Source organism: Rosa rugosa, chromosome 1 (genome assembly GCF_958449725.1).
Source record: "Rosa rugosa chromosome 1, drRosRugo1.1, whole genome shotgun sequence".
In the NCBI taxonomy this organism is placed as follows: Eukaryota; Viridiplantae; Streptophyta; class Magnoliopsida; order Rosales; family Rosaceae; genus Rosa; species Rosa rugosa.
This window is the reverse complement of record NC_084820.1, coordinates 37,513,343-37,520,155: the sequence shown is the minus strand read 5'-3', so window position 1 is coordinate 37,520,155 and position 6,813 is coordinate 37,513,343. Positions and strand designations below refer to the sequence as shown.

At 38.7% G+C, this 6,813-nt stretch overlaps 1 pseudogene; it reads left to right on the top strand.

The window, feature by feature from the left end:
* Window positions 1-1,568: 1,568 nt before the first annotated feature.
* The window catches only part of LOC133727249 (G-type lectin S-receptor-like serine/threonine-protein kinase At2g19130), a 12,237-nt pseudogene continuing 6,992 nt past the window's right edge, over window positions 1,569-6,813 (top strand).

Genomic DNA, 6,813 nt, shown 5'->3' with positions numbered 1-6,813 from the left:
TGTGATTCACTTGTATTTTTAAATGTTACTTGTGAAAAAGAACATTACATGATGTAGTAATTAGTATCGACGTCCTTTCCTGAAAAGGGTATTATTATTCATTTAATTTTAAAGACCATATACGGATCTTTGATTAATGGTTACCTCAGCTGGTTCATTTGGATTTTTTGACACGAGATTTTGGCGTTCTTTCTCCAAGTAAACAATGACAGTCAAAGACTTTAGTTTCTGATAAAAAATATAAAATGAATTTTCTTAAACTATCTGATTGAGCCAGCATTAGTTACCTTGACTGCAGCTTTGATGCTGCGAGAAACAGTCTATGCAATTGGTGAATCAGATTTAAGTTATCTATTATCTAACTCACTTAAACCAATGGACGAACTGAATCTGTGCACCATGTACCGTACTAGCTTTGAAGTTATCAATGCCTTAACGGCCATCAATTTGGCTGAAATTTTGCAGAGATGATCTATACATTAGTACCTAAAAACTGAACGGTCGAGATGTGGATATGAGACCGAAAAGTGACCCTAAACTCTAACCTCACACGTTAATTTCAGAGTGAGGCCTCACTCTGGATAGGATCTGTATATATATATATAGATACAGATCCTATCCAGAGCGAGACATCGCTCTGAAATTTCAGAGCGAAATTTCAGAGCGAGGTTAGGATTTAGGGTCACTTTTCGGTCGCATTTCCACATCTCGACCGTTCAATTTTTAGCTACTAATGTATAGATCATCTCTGCAAAATTTCAACCAAATTGATGGTCGTTAAGGCATTGATAACTGCCTTAAAGCTAGTACGGTTTAGGTTGGACAGATTCAGTTCGTCCACTGGTTTAAGTGAGTTAGATACCTTAAAGATCATCAATTTGGCTGAAATTTTGCATAGATGATCTATACATTAGTACCTAAAAACTGAACGGTCGAGATGTGGATATGAGACCAAAAAGTGACCCTAAACCCTAACCTCGCTCTGAAATTTCAAAGTGAGACCTCGCTCTGGATAAAATCTGTATATATATATATATATATATATATATATATATATATATATATATGTATCTCTCTCTCTCTCTCTGAACAATAACCGTGGCAGGTAAACAATCAAACACACCACACTTACGGTAGGTACCTTCGTTCCTTATTCGGTAAGTAAAAAGCTTTGGTATTCCTTCAGAAGTAAACCAACTTGCTGGTGGGTCTGTTCACTCCATTTCTGTCATTTCAAAATGGTGGCTGAAAGTCATTTGAGTGTTCTGGTCCAACCTAAAACAATGTTTTAATCGAATGTCATGGGAGTTGTAAGGTCAAAAGACTGAAAAGTAAAAGAAAGAAACATTCATCTGGGAATAGAAAAATAAAATGGTTTGAAAGGACATTCTATTTCAATAACATAATAAATTGTCATTAAATTAGAATTGAAGATTAACTGAGATCAAGTCTCAGAATAAAGTTGGCCCAAAGAAACAATGTAAACGGACAAAACTTTGCTCGTCATTGAGCAACAACGTAAAGAACAGCTAAAACTGTAGGAAAGTAAGGGTCGACTAACATTTCAAATGGATGCATCACTTGCTAAAGCTTCAGCCAATAAAGCCCTGATCCAGTATGCTTCACTCCTGGTAAATGAACTTGAACTACTCCAAGTCTCCAACTAATAAATAAAAGTAACTAGTTAACTATAGATGTAGGCAAATACCAATTAATCTCTCTTAGAACCATCTCCAAATGATCACATTTGATTTTATAATAGTCTTTGATTTTCCAAATAAAGAAACTACCCTTTCTGCCTTTTCACATTTTCAACTTATTTAGGTCTCCAATGTTTCTGTTTCATAGAAACTGGCAGAGTTCAACAGCTCAAGTACATGATGACAGTCAAAGACGTTAGTCTCAATTTAAAAGTATTACAATTCTCGTAAACAAAAACGATAAATCAAATAGATACCTCTAGTGCATCTTCAATTCTTCGAAAAACAGTCTGCAATTGGTGAATGAGATTTCAGTACCAGTTACTGATAAAAGAAAACTATCAATTGCATTGATCATCTTATACTCCACTTGTACACCACAAAGAGGAAATAAGGTACAAATTATAAATGCAAACAAAGAGTCAAGAATATAATTCACTGTGGCCGGTAACTAATTACAACACACTTGGGTACCTTTGTTCCTCGGTAAGTTAAAGCTTTAAGAAGTACATCAACTTCCAGGTCACGCCATCTCTGTCAGTAAGATTATTTTAAAATGGTGGCTGGTAAAGTCATTTGATGTTCTAGTCCATAATAAAAAATAATAAAAAATAAGAAAAAAGTCATTTGAGTGGGTTGCATGGTCAAAAGAATCAAAAATAAAAGAAGGGAAAAATTATCTGGAATGGAAAATAAATGGTTTGAAATGGACATTGCATTTCAATTACATAGAAAAATGAAGGGATCTGGAATTCCTCATCATACATTCAACGTCTCAAAGTCTTTGACTATGATAGGTATAGTGACTTGTTAGTTTATTTCTAAGAGAGCAGTCGCACTGCTGCAATGGAGAATTTCTGTATATTTTGTCAATCATATGTTAATCTTGTTGTAAAACAGAAAAGTTTTTGAGAGAGAGAGAGAGAGAGTTTGGACACATAGAATGAGATATCTTCTATTCATCTCACTATGAGGTTTATATAGGGCTACATCTTGTGTACAAAAGGTAAAACATCAATCACTCATACAATTACGAATGTGTCAATCGCCAATTAGAAGCATGTCAATCGCCAATCAATAGTAATGGCATGCATCAAGCAATACCTATTGCATGAATAGCCATATCATTTACAACACTCCCCCTTGGATATTCCATATCAATAGTATTGGTTCTGCTATGCGCTTCTAAGTTGCCTCGTCAAAAACCTTGCCAAGTAATAAAAACCCTGTGGGAAAAAACAACATTTGGTCGAAGGAGAAAAAGAACACAACGCGCTTGAGTGTGGAGTAGCAGTATCACAGCTTTTAGAGATAGGTGAAGTCTTCTTATCAACACCATAAGTAGGTAGTATGTCTACGAGAGGGATGCATTAGAGTTGCTACACCAAAACCTTGCCCGGTAAACCCAGTGGGAGAAACCCGTGGTCGAAAGGAAAAGATGAGCAAATGCATATATGTCAAATCAAAGCATCTTCAGGATGCAGTAAGTGGGCTGACCATGCTAAAGATGTGCCTCGTCAAAACCTTGTCAGGTAACAAAACCCAGTGGGACAAAATAACCCTAGACAAAGGACGAAAAGAGTACACGATGGTCAAGTGGGTATGCTTCAGGATACTCCCCCTGATTTTGACTCCCCCTGAAAATTACATGTTAGGTAATTCAGATAATTTACGTAGACCAATATCTTGGACATGCTTCTGGAATGTAGACTTTGGTAGTGACTTGTTGAAAAGGTCTGCACGATTGTCTTCAGATCAAATCTGCTTAACTCCAATCTTCTGATGCTCCTGTTGTTGCTGATTGAAGGAGAACTCCAGTGCAATATGTTTGGTGTTGTCTCCTTTGATGAAACTTATCTTTATCTGCTGGATGTAAGCAGCATTATCCTCATAGATAATGGTCGATTCATCAATGGTGGAATGCAGTCCACATGTGCTTCGAACATGCTTTTGTGATGGCTCTCAACCACATACATTCACGTACTGCTTCGTGAAGGGCTAGAATCTTAGCATGATTCGAAGAGGTAGCAACAAGGGTCTGTTTCATAGACCTCTAAGAAATTGCAGTATTCCCAATGGTAAAGACATAACCAATTTGGGAACGTGCCTTATGCGGGTCCGATAGATAGTCTATATCAGCATATCCAACAAGGCGAGCATCATTCCGATGATCAAGGGGGTTTGATCCATTCCTTGATGCGTAGGGATAGAATAAGCCCATATCCGCCATATCTCTAAGGTAGCGAAAAATGTCTTTTATGCCATTCTAGTGGCGGCGTGTTGGTGCAGAGATATATCTAGCTAACAAGTTCACATCGAATGAGATGTCCTGTCTAGGGCATTCAGCCAAGTACAATAATGCGCCTATTGCACTTAGATATGGGACTTCTGGCACCAATATCTCTTCGTTATCATCTGCAGGACGATACGGTTTTTTCTAGACTTCGGACGACTATGGGTGTGCGCTTTTATCCTCATTAAAGCGTCTTAACATCTTCTAGATGTAATTTGGTTGATGGACCAAAATTTCATCTGCACTGTCCTCGGACTTCAGGTCGAGACAATAATTTGTTTCCCAAGACCTTTCATCTCAAATTCCGACTTCAGGTGTTTTGCGGTTTCCTTGATTTCTTCAGGAGTATCAGTCAAATTTATGTCATTGACATAGACCATCATAATTGCAAACTCGGAACTTGTTTCCTTAATAAACACGCATGGGCATAGTTTATTATTCACATATCCCATCCCGATCAAATATTCACTTAGACGGTTATACCACCTCCGTCTAGATTGTTTCAATCCATAAAGTGAACACCTCAAAACTAATGGAGAGCGTGTTCCGTGATCTAGAACTATTTGCATCGGGTATCATAAGTCCTTCAGGAACTTTCATGTATATCTCTGTATCATGATCCTCATAGAGATAAGTTATGACCACATTCATAAGCTGCATATTCAGTTTTTCGGAAACTACCAAACTGGAAAGGTAGTGGAACGTTATGACGTCCATTACAGGAGAATACGTCTCCTCGTAATCAATCACAGGGCGTTTGAGAAAATCCTTGCGCCACTAGACAAGCCTTGTGTATCACAATCTCGTTTTTCTCATTACGCTTCCTTACACATACCCATTTAAATTCTACTGGTTTAACATGGGGAGGTGTGGGAACAACAGGTCCAAACACCTTTCTCTTTGTCAAGGAATCTAATTCGACCTGGATTGCTTATTTCCCTTTTTAGCCAGTTGTCTCTTCATTGATATTGATCAACAAAGCAAGGTTCGAGGTCATCGTATATTATAGTTTCGGTGACCACCGCAAATACTAATATATCATTGATGATAATCTCATTCCAATTCCAAATCTCACTAAATTTACCGAGATTTCTCTATTCTCGGGAGTGGGTTCAAATGTTGCAGCGTCCCCCAACATCGTCTCTTCTAGGACAGACCCATAATCCGGATTTATCTCATGAGATGAATCGGTTTGAGATTGCGATGTTAAGAGGATTCATTTGTGCCAAGTTTACCCTTTTCTGGGGATAAGAATCCTTCGAACCTAATGGTCTACCTCGCTTCTGGGCAGGGACATATGACTGGTTAGCCGCCATGGTCGTACCTCGTCCATCTGGGACGACATATCCTACAGGGACGTCTATCCTTGCAGGCACATTTGCAACAGGTATATATGATCTCGTCACTTTAGCTAGATCAGAGAAAGTGTCTCTATAGATCTAGAATTGTCTGCATTTCAGTATTTTCATGCGGTTTAGGGATCAAGATGAGACATTGTGGGTACATTCCATGTTAATTCACGCCGTTAATCAGGAACGGTGACGTTCTTATCTCCCCCTAACGGCGGGAAGAGAAGACTGTCTCATTAAAGTGACAATCCGCAAATCAAGCGGTAAAGAGATCGCCTGTCAAGGGCTCTAAAGAGCATATAATGGATGGGACTCATAATCGACATGTAAGCCCATCTTTTGTTGAGGACCCAATTTCATACGTTGTGACGACACAATTAGCACGGGGACTGCACACCCAAATGCGTGTAAGTGCGAAACTTCAGGTTCGTACCCAGTCACCAGCTGTAACACGGAGTAAGGTTGGGTAGCAGTGGGCCTCAACGGGACCAACATAGCTGCATGCAAGATTGCATAGCCCCACGCAAAAACTAGAAGCTTGGTGCGCATTACCAATATACTATTTGTGAGACCATCTTGGGTGTGAACATAGGGAACTATATGTTCAGTATCAATCCCAAGGGATATGCAATAATCATCGAAAGACTTCGATGTAAACTCTCCGGTATTATCAAGTCTTATGGACTTTATGGGATAATTCGAGTGGTGAGCCCTCAATTTCATGATCTGGGCGAGAGTTTAGAAAAAGCAGTATTTTCTTATGGACAGTAATGTAACATGTGATCACTTTGTCGATACATCAACCAAAACCATTAATATTTAACTGGTCCACATGGTGGTTGGATATATATGTCCACAACTTTCCCTTGCATTCTGTGCAGAAAAATGGTGGTGTATGTACTAGTCTTTGCATATAATGGTCTAGTATTAACTATTCTTAACGAGTATGGCATAGTGTGTCATTATATACAAGACCCTTATTCAAAAGGGCATGCACCTGCGATGAATTGAGGATACGGTGCATCATACTTTGACCTGGGCGTCCCAAACGGGCATGCCATAGCAAGTAGTTGCTTTGAATTAGTTAGCTTCTAGCTAACAGATTTCAATTTCTCCAATGTACGCTTTTGGCCGCACACTCGGAGATTATGCAAAGATATTCCACTTATTTTTCTCAGTGGTTTCAACGTGGTAAATGTTGGTTCAAATATCCTTTATACTCAATAACGTTCTTCTGGAACGTGGAGAATATAAGGCCTCATTAATGGTAAGTTCAGTACCATTGGACAACATAAAGTAGGCTTTGCCATAGCCCTCTATCAGGTTGGATTGCCCTGATACGGTTGTCACAGAGGTATGAATAGACAATAAGTTTGAAATGTATCTCCGATCTGGGAGTATGGTGTGCGTAATAGCACTTTTAACCAGACAACAAACTTCCCCACAGAATATGCCTATTCATTTATTTAAT